Source organism: Pongo abelii, chromosome 11, assembly GCF_028885655.2.
Source record: "Pongo abelii isolate AG06213 chromosome 11, NHGRI_mPonAbe1-v2.0_pri, whole genome shotgun sequence".
NCBI lineage: Eukaryota > Metazoa > Chordata > Mammalia > Primates > Hominidae > Pongo > Pongo abelii.
Window position 1 is genome coordinate 90,124,333 of NC_071996.2, and position 17,248 is coordinate 90,141,580.

A 17,248-nucleotide genomic window follows, 5' to 3' on the forward strand; every position below is an offset into this window, starting at 1 on the left:
TTAAATGAATAACACAGTTTTCCAGAAATGAAAAAAAAAAAAGAAAAGACATTAGCTAGGAATGGGCAGTATGGCATGGAATGAGGGTTGAGGGAGGAAACAGTATCCTGAGTAGAGTGAGTAAACCAAAGGGCCACACCTAACAAAGCTAAGCATTACTAACAGTTTTCAGAAAAAATGAAACAGGTTTCCTGCAAAAAAATAAAAAACCAAGCTGACATCAGATGTCTCATAAGTCAGACTAATTGTTAGAAGACAATGAAGCAGTATCAACAGAGTACTAAAGCAGACACTATGTTGTGTCTAGTTTCCTACACTCAGGAAAACATTGGCATTTAGGTGAAATGAAGAAAATAGAGATATTTTCAGCATTCACCACCCTCAGGCCTTACTTGAGATAATTAGATAAAAATGCACACCAGTAAAATAAGAAAATAAATTAAAGACTAAGGATGAAGTAGCATTCATGGAATAATGGTGAACAACAGGCAGTAACATTTAAATAGCTGTAAAATCTATAGTTATATCTAAGTTACTATTGATGCATGACATTAAAGGAAAATGGTAATAATTATTAACTAAAATTCTGGGTTACAGCATTCGAGTTGTGTGTACAAGTGAATGTGCACAGGTGTTTTGGAGTATTGGGTTTAAAGGCTCACAAAGACTTTTGCTTTATTTAATAGGAAGTCAAAGACTAATTAATGCTAGATTTTTAATAGAAAATACAAGATTAAGTGGGCATAAAAATTTTTGCTTAGCTACCATTAACAAAAGAAATCAAATATTTCTAGATAGGTAAGTGAAAAAATGAAATACTTTCAACCCATTAGAGGAAAATAAACCACACAAGATATATGTTATAGAATACACAAAATAGAATGGTTAAAATTAATGCAAATACACTGGTTATTGTATTAGTCCGTTTTCACACTGCTATAAAGATACTGCCTGAGACTGGATAATTTATAAACAAAAAAGGTTTAATTGACTCACAGTTCCACATGGCCAGGGAGGCCTAAGGAAACTTGCAATCACTACAAAAGACAAAGATGGAAGCAAGGAATGTCTTACACAGCAGTAGCAGGAGAGAGCGAGCACAGGGCTAACTGAGACTTTTAAAACCATGAGATCTCATGAGAATTCCCTCACTATCATGAGAACAGCATGGGGGAAACTGCCTCCAGGATGCAATCACTCCCATCAGGTCCCTCTCTCAACACATGGGGATTACAATTCAAGATGAGATTTGGGTGAGGACACAGAGCCAAGTCATATATTATGCATAAGAAATGTGGATGTGTTTAATTTCTACAAAATACAGTACTCTGAAATGAGTTCAAAATACAAACTTGGCTGTACTTTCTTTCTTTTTGACTATACAGTTTGATGATATGGTCTGGCTTTGTGTCCCCACCCATATCTGATCTTGAATTGTAATTCAAATTGTAATCCCCACGGATTTCATGAGAGGTGATTAGATCATGGAGGCAGTTCCCCCTTGCTGTTCTCATGATAGTGAGTTTTCACGAGATCTGATGGTTTTATAAGGGGATTTCCCCCATTTCACTCTGTACTTCTCCTTCCTGCCACCATGTGAAGAAGGATGTGTTTGCTTCCCCTTCCACTATGATTGTAAGTTTCCTGAGGCCTCCCCAGCCATGCTGAACTGTGAGTCAATTAAGCCTCTTTCCTTTATAAATTACCCAGTCTTAGGCATGTCTCCAGTAGCAGCATGAGAACAGACTAACACAGTTGGATTAGCCTAGAAAACTATCTTTTAATACCTATCACCCTACCCTATTTCCTTCATAAAAGTTCTGGGCCTCAGGGAAACATTAAACAGTTTATAGAATGAGAGATGTCTTGGTCTGTTTTGTGTTCCTGTAACAGAATACCTGAGACTGATTAGTTTATAAAGAAAAGAGGTTTATTTGGCTCATAGTTCTGGTGGCTGGAAAGTTCAATATGGGGCATCTGGTGAAGGGCCTCTTACTGCTTCAACTCATGGTGGACAATGGAAAGGGAGCTGGTATGTGCAAAGAAATCACGTAGTGAAAAGCAAGAGAGAGAAACCAAGGAGTCAGACTCTTTTTAACAGCCTGCTCTCTTGGGAAGTAACCTATTCCTGAGAGAGTGAGAACTCACTCTCTTAGGAGGGCATGAATCTACTCATGAGGAATCCATCCCTATGACACAAACACCTCTCACTAGCTACTCCTCAGTGCTGCCACATTGGAGATCAAATTTCAACACGGGTTTTGACTTTTGACAGGGGCAAACCAAACCAAACCATAGCAAGTGACAAGCTTTGATTTTTACATATTAACAAGGTCATTCGGGCAATATGTGATGGGGAGGGTTAAAGAAAAGGGGCAGTTGAAATGCTCTGGAGATTCTACTTTTGATGCATTTAAATATGTCATAAGTTACTGCTTCACACATAGTCCATCTGACACAGTATTTGGTGCATAATACTGGCAGTACTGAAGAATGTATACAGATCTTACTTTAAAAAATTGCATGTAAATAATTCTATTTAAATGCTATGGGGGAAGAGTAAGCTATGTGTGCTACAACATCATATAAAAAGAGGACTAGAATAACCTATAGGGTAAGGAAATTTCCCTAGAGGACCTAATTTTAAATAGTGTCTCCATGATTAAGAAGCATTGACTCAGGGAAATAGTAGTTGAAGAAGAGGGGAGAGTATTCCATGAAAAGGAAGAGGAGGTGGAAGAAACATCATTTTGGGACTGAAAAATTACCAATATGACTGTCATATGAAAAAAAGGGAAGGGGCATGAGATCAGAGTACATATTAATCTGGTGCAAAAGTCACTGCGGTTTATGCCGTTACTTTTATTGTAAAAGCAAATGCAAATTATTTGGTTGGTGTAAAGTAATGACTTTTGCACCAACCTAATAGATGTGCAGAGTTTGGGTTAAGGATTTTTCAAAACCTCTATTCTTAGAGAAATAATAAGTCATTGTCAGTTTTAAAGCAGGAGAGAGGTGACAGTAATAGAATTTGTCTGTAAAAGAATACTCTAATATCTATTATATACCTATATATACTCTAATATATTATATACTCTAATATCTATGTAGAGAATGGATAGTTCAGATGATATGTCTGTGAGGTGACTAGCAGTCTATGTAAGAGTTAATGGTGATTTAGACTAAGATGCTGGTTAATGAGATGGAAAGTGGGCAAATTAGAAAATTGAATCAATAGGAATTAGTGATGCAGAATATAAGTATGCTAGTTTTCTTTTGCTGTATAACAAATTACCATAAATTAACAACTTACAACAACACCCATTTATTTCCTCACAGTTCTTTATATGGAAGTCCAGAACAATGTGGCTGGAATCTCTAGGTATCATTAGGCTGAAAGCAGAAGTTTGTCATGTGTCTTCATTTATAAGCTCTGGGGAAAAACCCATTTCCAAGCTCATTAACATTGTTGGTGGAACAACTTTTGAATTGTAAATTTGAGGTCTCTGTTGTCTTCCTACCTGTCAGCAGGGGGCTGCTCTCAATAACTAGATAGTATTGCATTACTTGCCACATGACCTCCTTTATCTTCAAAGACAGCATCACAGAATCTCCCACCTATGGAATCTGTATTCGTCAGTTTTCATGCTGCTGAAAAAGACATACCAGAGACTGGGCAATTTACAAAAGAGGTTTGCTTTTTAAAACCGTCAAATCTCATGAGACTTATTCACTATCATGAGAACAGCAGGGGAAAGACCTGCCCCTATGATTCAATTACCTCCAACTGGGTCCCTCCCACAACATGTGGGAATTTAAGGTGAGATGTGGGTGGGGACACAGCTAAACCATATCATTCCACTCCTGGCCCCTCCCAAATCTCATGTCCTCACATTTCAACAGCAATCATGCCTTTTCAACAGTCCCCCAAAGTCTTAACTCATTTCAGTATTAACAAAAGTGCACAGTCCAAAGTCTCATCTGACACAGGGCAAGTCCCTTCCACCTATGAACCTGTAAAATCAAAAGCAAGTTAGTTACTTTCTAGATACACTACTGACAATATATCATGTCAATCTTTCTCCCATTCTTTCTAAAGGATATCTACAGCCTTTGACAAGGTTAACTGTGCACTGGGGAAAGCGAAATGATCAGACATTTTGGGGACTACTGGACACTGGCTCTGAGCTGACGTTGATTCCAGGGGACCCAAAATGTCATAGTGGTCCTCCAGTTAAAGTAGGGGCTTATGGAGGTCAGGTAATTAATGGAGTTTTATCTCAGATCTGACTTACAGTGGATCCAGTGGGTTCATGGACTCATCCTGTGGTAATTTCCCCAGTGCCAGAATGCATAATTGGCATAGACATTGACTTATCAGATGGCAGAACCCCTACATTGGCTCCCTGACTGTTAGGGTGAGGGCTATTATGTTGGGAAAGAACAAATGGAAGCCATTAGAGCTGCCTCTGCCTAGAAAACTGGTAAATCAAAAACAATATTGCATCTCTGGAGGGATTGCAGAGATTAGTGCCACCATTAAGAACTTGAAAGACACAGGGGTGATGATTCCCACCACATCCCCATTCAACTCTCCCATTTTGCCGGTGCAGAAGAAAGATGAATCTTGGAGAATGACAGTGAATTGCTGTAAGCTTAACCAAATGGTGACTCCAATTACAGCTGCTGTACCAAACTTCCTTTCATTGCTTGAGCAAATTACATCTCTTGGCACCTGGTATGCAGCCACTGGCTTGGCAAATGCCTTTTTTTTCCATTTCTGTCCATAAGGCTCAACAGAAGCAATTTGCCGCAGCTGGCAAGGCCAGCAGTATATGTTTACTGTTCAACCTCGGGTATATCAATTCTCTGGCTTTGTGTTATAATCTTATTCAGAGAGACCTTGATCACTTTTTGCTTCTACAAGATATCGCACTGGTCTGTTACATTGATGACATTATGCTAATGGATCCTGTGAGCAAGAAGTAGCAAACACACTAAACCTACTTATGAGACATTTGTGTGTCAGAGAATAGAAAATAAATTGAATTAAAATTCAGGGACCTTCTACCTCAGTAAAATTTCTAGGTGTCCAGTGGTATGGGGCTGTTGAGATATTCCTTTTAAGGTGAAGGATAAGTTGCTGCATTTGGCCTCTCCTAGAACCAAGAAAAAGACGCAATGCCTAGTGGGCCTATTTGCATTCTGGAGGCAATACATTCCTCATTTGGGTGTGTTACTCAAGCCCATTTATCAAGTGGCCCAAAAGGCTGCCAGTTTTGAGTGGGGTCCAAAACAGGAGAAAGCTCTGCAGCAGGTCCAGGCTGCTGTGCAAGCTGCTCTGCCACTTGGGCTATATGACCCAGAAGATCCAATGGTGGCTGAGATGTCAGTGGCAGATAAGGGTGCTGTTTGGAGCCTTTGGCAGGTCCCCATAGGTGAATCACAATAGAGGCCTCTAGGATTTTGGAGCAAGGCCCTACCATCTTCTGCAGATAACTACTCTCCTTTTGAGAGGCAGCTCTTGGCCTGTTACTGGGCTTTAGCGGAAACTGAACATTTGACTATGTGTCATCAAGTCTCCATATGACCTGAACTGCCTATCATGAACTGGGTGTTCTCTGACCCATCTAGCTCTAAAGTGGGGCATGCACAGAAGCAGTCTATCATCAAATGGAAGTGGTATATGTGTGACTGGGCTCGAGCAGGTCCTGAGGGGACCTATTATTTTTGTCCCTCTATTACTTCTGTCCCTCTAGAGAACCCTGATTAATTAGATAACCTAATTTTGGAACTAATCTCCCATCATATTCAAAAGTCTCTCATAGTCAGGGAGAGAAGATTATAAAAGGGTCTAGATCACTGGGGCTTTTTGGAATTCTTGCTACTACAAGGATACCCTGGTAGATGATGGTGCCATTTCCTGAGATTTAGTTTGATAGCATGAGGTAGTTTTGGAAATTACTGATTTTGAAAATTCTTGTAAAAGGAGCATCCAAGTGGGGATATTGATCTAAATATGTGAATGAAGTGTTCTGAGTTCTAAGAATGCCAATGTGCATTATGAATTTTCAAATGTGTACTACATTTTTCAGACATTTCATAAAAAAAATTGATTGCACAAAGCATTAAAGGACTAGTGCTATATGTGAAAAATTCCTTAGAGTATAATTCAGAAGAAAGAAGATAAAGTAATCAACTAGGAGCATCTGAAGATTATTTTCTCACCTGTGAAGAAAATGAAGCAGAAATGTTACAGAGTTACAAGAAGTTTGCAAGAATACTGTACTATTCAGTATATTCAGTAAAAAAAAAAAAAAATCTTAGAAAGTAAGAATGTCCTCAAGGAGCTGTCTTTTGCCCTATCTTGGCTCATTAAAGTGATCATATTTTCAAAATTTATTTCCCTAAACCAGTTTAAATACAGTGAATGTTTTATGAGACTATAGAGTGAAAAAGATTTCTGGTTTTTTTTTTAGGAAGCTATTATTTTGTTATTTGCTATAGCCTTTAGTATAACTGTTTATGGTTTATGAAAATATGCTAAAGTGACAACAGAAGAAAAATCCTAATGAATAAGTTCTATTAATTTATAAGAAATGTGTGAGGTGTTATATGGAACAAAATAAACCAAGCAAGAATAAATGAGACCCCCAGGATCTATTTTATTCTCTTCAAACGCATAAATTTCCTACAGGGAAGAAAAAGAGAATATAAAGAGAAGAAGGAGAGAATGTTCCAGCAGCAATGAAGCAACACCAGCTTTTGTGAGGGTAAGCCTTGGTGGTTCATGGGGCGGCACATTGCATGATTTTGCCTCTTTAACATAACTGCATACAAATAATACAACCTCATAGTGAAAGTGCACCCCCGATGAGAATGCATACAGGCAAGGAAAAAAAGAACAAGTTCTCAGCCCCTAAAATAACTTGAGTTAAAATTAGCTGAAGTCAGTTCACATTCAGTAATGGCAAATCCAACAAATGTTTCTTGTATAATTTTTCTACTCTTTTTTTATGAAAAAAATAAGCCCCTATATTTGTATAAGCATACTTTATTTTCTCTGTTATGTTATAAACTCTAAACAAGCAAGTACAGAAAAAAATACATCTTTTGTAACTCTACTTTTTTTTTTAAATGCCTAAACATGAGAAATGGTAACATTTTCAAAACATTATATTAGGTAACAGCACTTTCATAACAAAATTCTAAAAAGGTAAATAAGTTTACAAAGTTATTTTTCAAAATTTTGTGATTCTGGGCCCATAGATGACTATTCTCATATTTCATTAATGTATTATATACAAATAGAATTGACAATGACTTTTTTGGATGAAGTATTCTATATCTGCATTAAGTACCCCTGGCAGCTTCTACCAATGTTAAGGGAGGTGATGACATTGACTAATTTTCATTTTATGGAACAAAATGTTGAATCAAGCAATAAAATTCCTGAAAACAGTTTTGATTGTTGTTTTAAGAAGTGCCTTAACAGTTGAATTGGTGATTTTATATCTTGATAAGTCGTGACAAGTAACATGGGCTGAGACTCTTCCCCAATAATTTAATAATTTAAGCTGTATTATTCCTGCTAATATTGACCTGGGCAAGAAAAAAGTTACAAAATGAAAAAAATCTCTGGGGCCTAGGTTTTTTCATACTTCAAATAGAGTTCACAGAACTGTTGTAAGAAATAAATGAAATAGTGCATGAGTATAATCAGGAATATAGTGATGTACAATAATAATTATCATTATAAACCAACATTTTCTCCTCAATATGGCATGCTTTTTATCCTACACACTTCCTGGTGATCACATACAAGTCTAATTACCATACATATTTTGATAATACTCAAACCAAACCATCTGCAATCTAGATCTGTTCTAAGATTTAGACTCATTTTTCATTTCTTTATGAATACATAGTTTTTTGGCTAGGAAATAAAACGAAAGTTAGCAATAAGGTTGGGATTTTTGTTGGTGGTGGTGGTTAGAAAAAGAGCCTCAACCCATCTTATTTACTGGATCCAAGGTTTTGTAGAATGTTTGTATATCTTACTCAAGGGCAACAGAACCTAACTCTTCATTCCTCCATGCTGTATTGTTTGGCATTCACTATAAACTTTTTTTTTTTAGTGCTAGAGAACTCGAGTCCTCTGACTCTATTTTCTTCATCCATTATATACAGTCTGTCACTGTGAATTGTTCATGGTTCTGCATGTGGTTTTTGCTGGTATAACCAAGAAAATCTCAAGATTTTTATACAATTTGTTACAAAACAAGCTCTTTTATTGGGCTTGGAATTACTGAGCTATGACACTGGAGCTCTTATTTCCACTTTGTCACCACAGGAGATGAAAATGCCTAAAAATAAAGCTCAATTGGGAGAAGAACAGCTGGCACACAGAAGCTGGGGATAGCATAATGGCATCATTTGTGCCTCTTATCAATTTGTGCTTATATCTGAGCTTTTTATTTCTTCTGTTTGTGGCATTCTGGGTTGAAATCCCTGTCACTTGAAACTGAGGGATTCCTTACTCAACCACATGATTTTCTATCTCCAACATTTCCACCTTAATTCAGATTTCCATTTCTCTCTTGGATTGCTCCAAAGCCCTACAACTGATTTCTCCTGCTGTATTAGTATTTTCTGTCAGCTCTCAACTCCACAGAGCTCTCAGAATGACCTACCTAACACACAGATCTGACTATGCCATGTCCCTGCTAAAAATATATTTTCTGACCACAGTGTAAAGAATAGTATCTTTAACATTGAGTGTAAAGCCCTATGAGATGAAGCCCCCTACCTAACTCTACAACCTAATTTATCATTTTTCCCTCTTAATATTTGTGTATCAGCAGCACTGAACAGCTAGTGTATTTCTCTTACAAACACACTGCAGTGTTTTTCAATACCTCCACTTTACTCAGGTTCTTTTGCCTAGAATACACTCATTTTTCGTGTCGTGGAGTCTAACTACTACTATTCATTCCCCTATGCACCACACCTAGGCGAGGTGTCCTTAACCTGTGTTTTAGAGTCCGATAGTCGTTTTTATCATTGTGTGTACCATATTATATTGAATGGATTTGCTCATCTCTAATCAATGCCCCATCTTCCTGTTATCCAACCCACACATATGACCATGTCTTTTTAAATTTTTTTTTGAATCCCTAGCACCTTAAGAAGTTCCTGGAAAATAATGCCCAGTAAATGTTTATTGAACAAATAAATGTACAGAAAAACACTACCTTGCTACTTGGCTCTTTGTTTAATTCTTCAGAAGAGGATTAAGTATGCTGCCCCAGTTTGACAGAAGTTGAATTTGTATTTCAACTTTGAAACCAAGTTTACATTAATCTTCCATTTCAGAAGAATATCTCGTTGCTATTCATCAATTAAAGTCAAATTGATACTTCTGTTTTCAATTGAGCTAATGTATTGCATTAAATTTTCCTAACTTCATTACAACTTACTGACAGCCTAATGACTGCAGTATATTTCAATTTTGCAAGAACAGAAAGTGCAGGAACCCATTCTAAATTTTTATTTGATAATCTTTACCTCTCTCCATATGGTCACAAGAGCTTCTTTTTTTCCCCTGTTGCTCCAGTTGGGATTTTCACCCCTTCTTTCTTTCCATTTCCACCTTTTGTACATAGCAAAAGCCAATGATGTCCTACCTCCCCAATTCTTCCAAACCCTATCCATAAGACAGCCAGTCCTTATTCTTTATCTCAGCATTATTTCAGCACATTCTAGATTAGAGTCTGATAACAAAGGACTGGCTAGACTTCTAGATAAGAGGAAGGAATCCCACGTGGAGGTGTCTCTCTGGTACCAGCCTTTTGTCGAGTGCTACAGCAACCCTACTTTAGTGCCAGGAGCCACAGAGAGCATCTTCAGCATCACTCTATTTCTTTACATTCTGATTCTTACAGGATTATAGATAAATAGGACTCTTAAACTGAAATCAAAACATTACTCTTTTCTCTTTTTTCCCTTTCTTATTGACGTGCTAGAAACTTAGTCCAGATTATCTAAATGTAAGAAAAATGAAACTTCTCTTACTTCTCTGCCTTTCTGTAGTTGTTGCCATCTTCTCTCCTTTCCATCACATTCAAAAGCTGTCAAGGCATAGACTACTATCTCCTCTTCTATTTCTTTCATTCATTCTTTTATTATTGTTATTATGAGATACAGCCTACATAAAAAAAAGCGTAGAAAATATATATGTTTATTTGGAAGAATAATGATAAAGAAAACACCCCTGTAATCACCACTGAAGTCAACAATAAGACATTACCAGCATCTTGGAAGCTCCCCAGATGCTGCTGTATAATCTCAAAGCCCACTTTCCCTCTTAAAGAAGTTATCCATAAGTATGATTTTTAAAATAATAATTCTGTTACTTTTCTTTACAGTTTTATCACCTTATACAGAGCCCTAAAAGATATGCTTTAATTTTGCCTATTTTGCAACTTTATACATATGCTTCATGGACTACATATGTTTCTTTCACTCCATATAATGTTCATGATACTCAATTTGCCCTATATAGCTCTATGTATTTATTTTTATTGTTGTCTATATTGCTGCTGATGGACCAGATGAATGGTCTTGTGTATGTTTCCTGCTTCATGTACAAGAGTTTCCCTTGATTATATACCTAGGATGGAATTATTGGTGTGCATCTGCAACTTTAGTAGATAAAGCCAAACTGTTTACTGAACTCATTGTGTAAATTTACAATCCCTCTCTTAGTCTTTAAGAGTTACTACAGCTCCAAATCTTTACCAATATTACTTATTGTCAGAATTTATAAGTTTCATAAACCAGGGGGTCTACAAAAGTTGAAAACTATCTTAATGGTTATCTAAATGTACTATTCTTACTTCTCACCCCCTCCCCCATCTCTTTTGATGTTAAAGCAAAATACACAGAGAATAAAGGACACAAAGCTGGTGTAGTGGATTGAATGGTAGCCTCCCAAGTGATATGTCCACCAGAACCTGTGAATGTGATCTTGTTTGGAAGAAGAGTCTTTGCAGATGCAATTAAGATAACGATGACATGAAGAGATTACCCTGGATTATCATGGGCCATAAATCTAATGACAAGTGATTTTATAACAGAAGAGCAGGGAAAAGGACACACAGGAGAAAAGGCCATGTGAAAACAGAGGCAAAAACCTGCATTATGCAGCCCCAAGCCAAGGAAAATCTGGAGTCACCAGATGAGGAAAGATTCTCTTCTAGAGACTTCAGAAGGAGTGCGACCCTCCCAACACTTTGATTTTGAACTTCTGTCCTCCAGAACTATGATGGAAAAAATTTCTGCTATTTTAAGCCACCAAGTAGTAATTTCTATGATAACCCCGAGAAACTAATACAACTACTTAGTGTCTGAGAACTAGAACACCATTCTAAAATATCTAGTTGATGACTTTACTCATTATAAGACAACATGCCCCCTTTTCTCACTCCACATTCTTTATTCTAGCAGTTGTAACAAAACAAAGACAGGTAATAAGCAATGTTAATTCCATCTGCAACCTTAATTCCCCTTTGCCATGTAGCCTATGGCAGGTGAGCAAGCATTACCGCTGGAGCTCCACCTCCTGTCAGATTAGCAGTGACAATGGATTCTCATAGGAGCATGAACCATATTGCAAGCTGCACATGCAAAGGATCTAGTTTGCGCACTCTTTTTTTAAAAATTTTATTTTATTATTATACTTTAGGTTTTATGGTACATGTGTGCAATGTGCAGGTTAGTTACATATGTATACATCAGAATCTAACTAATGCCTGATGATCTGAGATGGAACAGTTTCATCCTGAAACCATTCACCCTCACCCCCAACCTTCATCCATGGAAAACATTGCCTTCCACTAAACTGGTTCCTGGTGCCAAAAGGGTTGGGGACTGCTGGCCTAACATACTCACAGGTTTTGGAGATTAGGATGTGGACATCTTCAGGAGATCATTTTTCTATTTACAACACTGTGAATCTCTTTTGTATTTCAACAAGGTAAGGAAGGAGATGCAGGTCATAGCTAGAAGAGGTAATGATAATGCAAACAGATAAAGTTGGATAAATAACAAAGTTGGATGAACAATTAAGCCTGGGACTACGGACTCTGGCAAGAAGCCTCACTCACCCCCCAACTCCCAACTCTGCTCTCTCTGCGACCTCACTCCTTCCTGATTCATATTCCAGGCTGCTGGACTTCCTGTCCTGCTACATAATATCTGCCACCTAAGTTTAAAATAGTCTTTGATCTCACTAATTAATTCCATGAAAATTGACCTTGAAAAAAATCTTTTCTATAAATTCATTTATCAAAAATTAATAAAAGAAAACAAAATTACTTGTGTATGTTTTATATTACTTCTCTAAATATATATCTTGTACTTTCCTATTTCAAGTAATTATTTCAAAGTATTTTATTCAAATATGGGTACATAGAGTGCTTTTGTAATTGCACTTAATTTGTTTCTTGATAAATTTCTCATCAAATAAATAGAAAATTAACATATTCTGAATTCGATCACTATACTGTTACCACCTCTGCGAATAGGAATAATTAGCAAACATTTTACCTACATTTTTTTGCCTTTTGAGACATGAAGAATTAAATTATGTTACTAGATACTGAATTCATAGGTCTGAGATCTAAAAATGTCTGCAGAAGAATGTGTTCAAATTAATGCCTCCTAAAAAGGTATTTAGACATTATGGATTTTTCCATTTATTGCAATTATATACAAGTTGGCTGGGCATGGTGTCTGATGCCTGTATACTCAGCACTTTGTGAGGCCGAGCTGGATGGATTACCTGAGGTCAGGAGCTCGAGACCAGCCTGACCAATATGGTGAAACTCCATTTCTACTAAAAATACTAAAATTAGCCAGGTGTGGTGGCAGGAGCCAAGTAGTCCCAGCTACTTGGGAGGCTGAGACAGGAGAATTGATTGAACCCGGGAGGCAGAGGTTGCAGTGAGCCGAGATGGCACCACTGCACTCCAGCCTGGGTGACAGAGACTCCGTCTAAATATATATATATATATATATATATATATATATATATATATATATATGTAAGTTGTGAGTGGAATGTACATTGACTTAAGAACATTCATATGTGAGAAGAAATTAAGTTTCAGTAGGTGATGGGAAGCAGTCTTGGTTGACTAATCTCCTACCATTACCATCATTCCTTTTTGCAGAAATGATAACTATACTTTAGGAAATGATGACATGTAAATGAATCATCCCTCCTCCCTTCTCATGAATTAGGGAGAAGTTACACAATGAACCTATTTGCCCTGCTGCACTAGAAGCAAACTTTACGTACCCTGGCCTCTATGGAACTAGGAGGCTTATACACTGATATTAGAGAGATGAAGGACTTGTGATTGCCAGGAAACCACTATTTTCTCCCACCTGCTCATATCCTTGCCCCAACTCTCCCCCAAAACTGTGAGGAGACAGGTCTGAATGTCCCTCAGATGAGTGAAAGATGCTCAGCTTGGCTTAAGAGACCTAAGATCTTAAAGCTGTCCCTTACTGCTATCAGACTGAAGACAAGTCATAAAGAATATGTTGATAACTGATATTTGAATGGCTCTAATGTTACATGTATTTCATTATCTATTAATTTTTGCTTTAAGATGCATAATAAACTGTTTTCTTTTAGTAAATGGAACCATTTGAAAGAGAAAGGCATTTGTAAGGAAACACTGAGAATATGTTATTAGAACATGTTTCTTTCTCCATTAGTTCATATTACATGGGTTCACATTATATGCATTTTAAATAAAATATGTTAAGATAATTGAAAATAGTTATATTTAGGCTTTTAGTATATTATACATATAAAAATATTTTGTAATAAAACTTATTTTGACATTATATAGATTTAATTTTGTTTGATCACAAATTACTATTTATTACATTGTTTACAAAGAAAACAGTATGCAAAGTTTTGTATAAATTTTAGTTAAGTGCATTTAACTAAATTTTAGTTAAGTGCATTTTTTAATATGACCTGTTTTTAAATTGGGAACTATACCCTAGTTAATAAATTAACTTTTCAGTGGAGCTGATTATTTATATTGTTTACTGATTAATGGATTAATGTTTTTAATTAGTAGAACTTATTTTTTAGAGCAACTTTAGATTTACAGAAAATTCAGCAGATCATATAGAGTTCCCATATACTCATTCTCCCTCACTCACAGCTTCTTCTATCATTAATGTCTTGCATTCTGTGGTACATTTCTTGCAGTTAATCAACATACTGAAATACTGTATTAACTAAAATCCATAGTTTAAATTAGGGTTCACTCTTTGTGTTGTGCAGTCATATGGATTTTGAAAAGCGTATAATGTCACATAACCACCTTTACCATATCTTGTAGGTTAGTTTCACTGTCCTAAAAATCGCCTGTGTTTTACCTATTTACGTCTCTTCTCCCAACTTGAACCCCTGGCAACCAATGATCTTTTTTACTGTCCCTGTAGTTTTGCCTTTTCCTGCAGGTCACGTAGTTGGAATCAAACAAGATATAGCCTTCTGAGACTGGTTTCTTTTATTTAGCAATGGACACTTAAAGTTCCTCCATATTTTTGAGACTTGATAGGTCATTTCTTTATATTGCTGAATAATATTCCATTGTCTGAATGTACCACAATTTTTTTATCCATTTGCCCTTTTGAGGGACATCTTTGTTGCTTCCAGTTTTTGGCAACTATAAAAATTCATGTGCAGGTTTTTCCGTGTGGATATGGCTTTTAACTCATTTGGGTAGATATCTAGGAAAGCAATTGCTGGGTTCTATGGTAAGACTATGTTTAGTTTTGTAAGCAACTAGTTTTCTACAAAGAAAACTAGCTTTCATAGAAAGCAGCAAATATGCCTTTTGTTTTTAAATATGTTAAACCTGAGGGGAGTGGCTTTAAAACCCTACATATTTTACATAATTTTTTTTCATTATTTCAGTTTTTATAAAATTTCCTTTTCCCAATCCTGGCATACTATGCACCAGGCTGGCCTAAAGGAGAGGCCTTCTTTGCTTTCTGTCTATCAATTTAATTTTTTTTTGACAAATTGATACACATATGAGTTTTGACAGAAATAGAATTGCCTTGATAACTCTTCAAATGTAAGTTTAATGAGGTAAGAAATTTATAGCACTAAATGCCCACAAGAGAAAGCAGGAAAGATCTAAAATTGACACCCTAACATCACAATTAAAAGAACTAGAAAAGCAAGAGCAAACACATTCAAAAGGTAGCAGAAGGCAAGAAATAAATCAGAGCAGAACTGAAGGAAATAGAGACACAAAAAACCCTTCAAAAAATTAATGAATCCAGGAGCTGGTTTTTTGAAAGGATCAACAAAATTGATAGACCGCTAGCAAGACTAATAAAGAAGAAAAGAGAGAAGAATCAAATAGATGCAATAAAAAATGATAAAGGGGATATCACCACCGATCCCACAGAAATACAAACTACCATCGGAGAATACCACAAACACCTCTACGCAAATAAACTAGAAAATCTAGAAGAAATGGATAAATTCCTCGACACATACACCCTCCCAAGACTAAACCAGGAAGAAGTTGAATCTCTGAATAGACCGATAACAGGCTCTGAAATTGTGGCAATAATCAATAGCTTACCAACCAAAAAGAGTCCAGGACCAGATGGATTCACAGCCGAATTCTACCAGAGGTACAAGGAGGAACTGGTACCATTCCTTCTGAAACTATTCCAATCAATAGAAAAAGAGGGAATCCTCCCGAACTCATTTTATGAGGCCAGCATCATCCTGATATCAAAGCCAGGCAGAGACACAACCAAAAAAGAGAATTTTAGACCAATATGTTTGATGAACATTGATGCGAAAATCCTCAATAAAATACTGGCCAACCGAATCCAGCAGCACATCAAAAAGCTTATCCATCATGATCAAGTGGGCTTCATCCCTGGGATGCAAGGCTGGTTCAATATATGAAAATCAATAAATGTAATCCAGCATATAAACAGAACCAAAGACAAAAACCACATGATTATCTCAATAGATGCAGAAAAGGCCTTTGACAAAGTTCAACAACCCTTCATGCTAAAAACTCTCAATAAATTAGGTATTGATGGGATGTATCTCAAAATAATAAGAGCTATCTGTGACAAACCCACAGCCAATATCATACTGAATGGGCAAAAACTGGAAGCATTCCCTTTGAAAACTGGCACAAGACAGGGATGCCCTCTCTCACCACTCCTATTCAACATAGTGTTGGAAGTTCTGGCCAGGGCAATCAGGCAGGAGAAGGAAATAAAGGGTATTCAATTAGGAAAAGAGGAAGTCAAATTGTCCCTGTTTGCAGATGACATGATTGTATATCTAGAAAACCCCATTGTCTCAGCCCAAAATCTCCTTAAGCTGATAAGCAACTTCAGCAAAGTCTCAGGATACAAAATCAATGTACAAAAATCACAAGCATTCTTATACACCAACAACAGACAAACAGAGAGCCAAATCATGAATGAACTCCCATTCACAATTGCTTCAAAGAGAATAAAATACCTAGGAATCCAACTTACAAGGGATGTGAAGGACCTCTTCAAGGAGAACTACAAACCACTGCTCAATGAAATAAAAGAGGATACAAACAAATGGAAGAACATTCCATGTTCATGGATAGGAAGAATCAATATCGTGAAAATGGCCATACTGCCCAAGGTAATTTATAGATTCAATGCCATCCCCATCAAGCTACCAATGACTTTCTTCACAGAATTGGGAAAAACTGCTTTAAAGTTCATATGGAACCAAAACAGAGCCTGCATCGCCAAGTCAATCCTAAGCCAAAAGAACAAAGCTGGAGGCATCATGCTACCTGACTTCAAACTATACTACAAGGCTACAGTAACAAAAACAGCATGGTACTGGTACCAAAACAGAGATATAGATCAATGGAACAGAACAGAGCCCTCAGAAATAATGCCGCATATCTACAACTATCTGATCTTTGACAAACTTGAGAAAAACAAGCAACGGGGAAAGGATTCCCTATTTAATAAATGGTGCTGGAAAAACTGGCTAGCCATATGTAGAAAGCTGAAACTGGATCCGTTCCTTATCCCTTATACAAAAATTAATTCAAGATGGATTAAAGACTTAAACGTTAGACCTAAAACCATGAAAACCCTAGAAGAAAACCTAGGCATTACC

At 36.7% G+C, this 17,248-nt stretch overlaps 1 long non-coding RNA gene across 2 annotated transcripts in view; it reads left to right on the plus strand.

Annotated features, from left to right (window-relative positions):
* Positions 1-17,248, plus strand: part of LOC129058067 (uncharacterized) — a 195,069-nt gene that overhangs the window by 35,991 nt on the left and 141,830 nt on the right. Inside the window, exon 3 of one of the 2 annotated variants that reach the window (XR_010136062.1) lies at positions 6,698-6,773. The exons of the other annotated variant lie outside the window; for it this stretch is intronic. This is a non-coding gene — a long non-coding RNA (uncharacterized LOC129058067). The remainder of the gene's footprint in view (positions 1-6,697; positions 6,774-17,248) is intronic. 2 annotated transcript variants of the gene reach the window in all.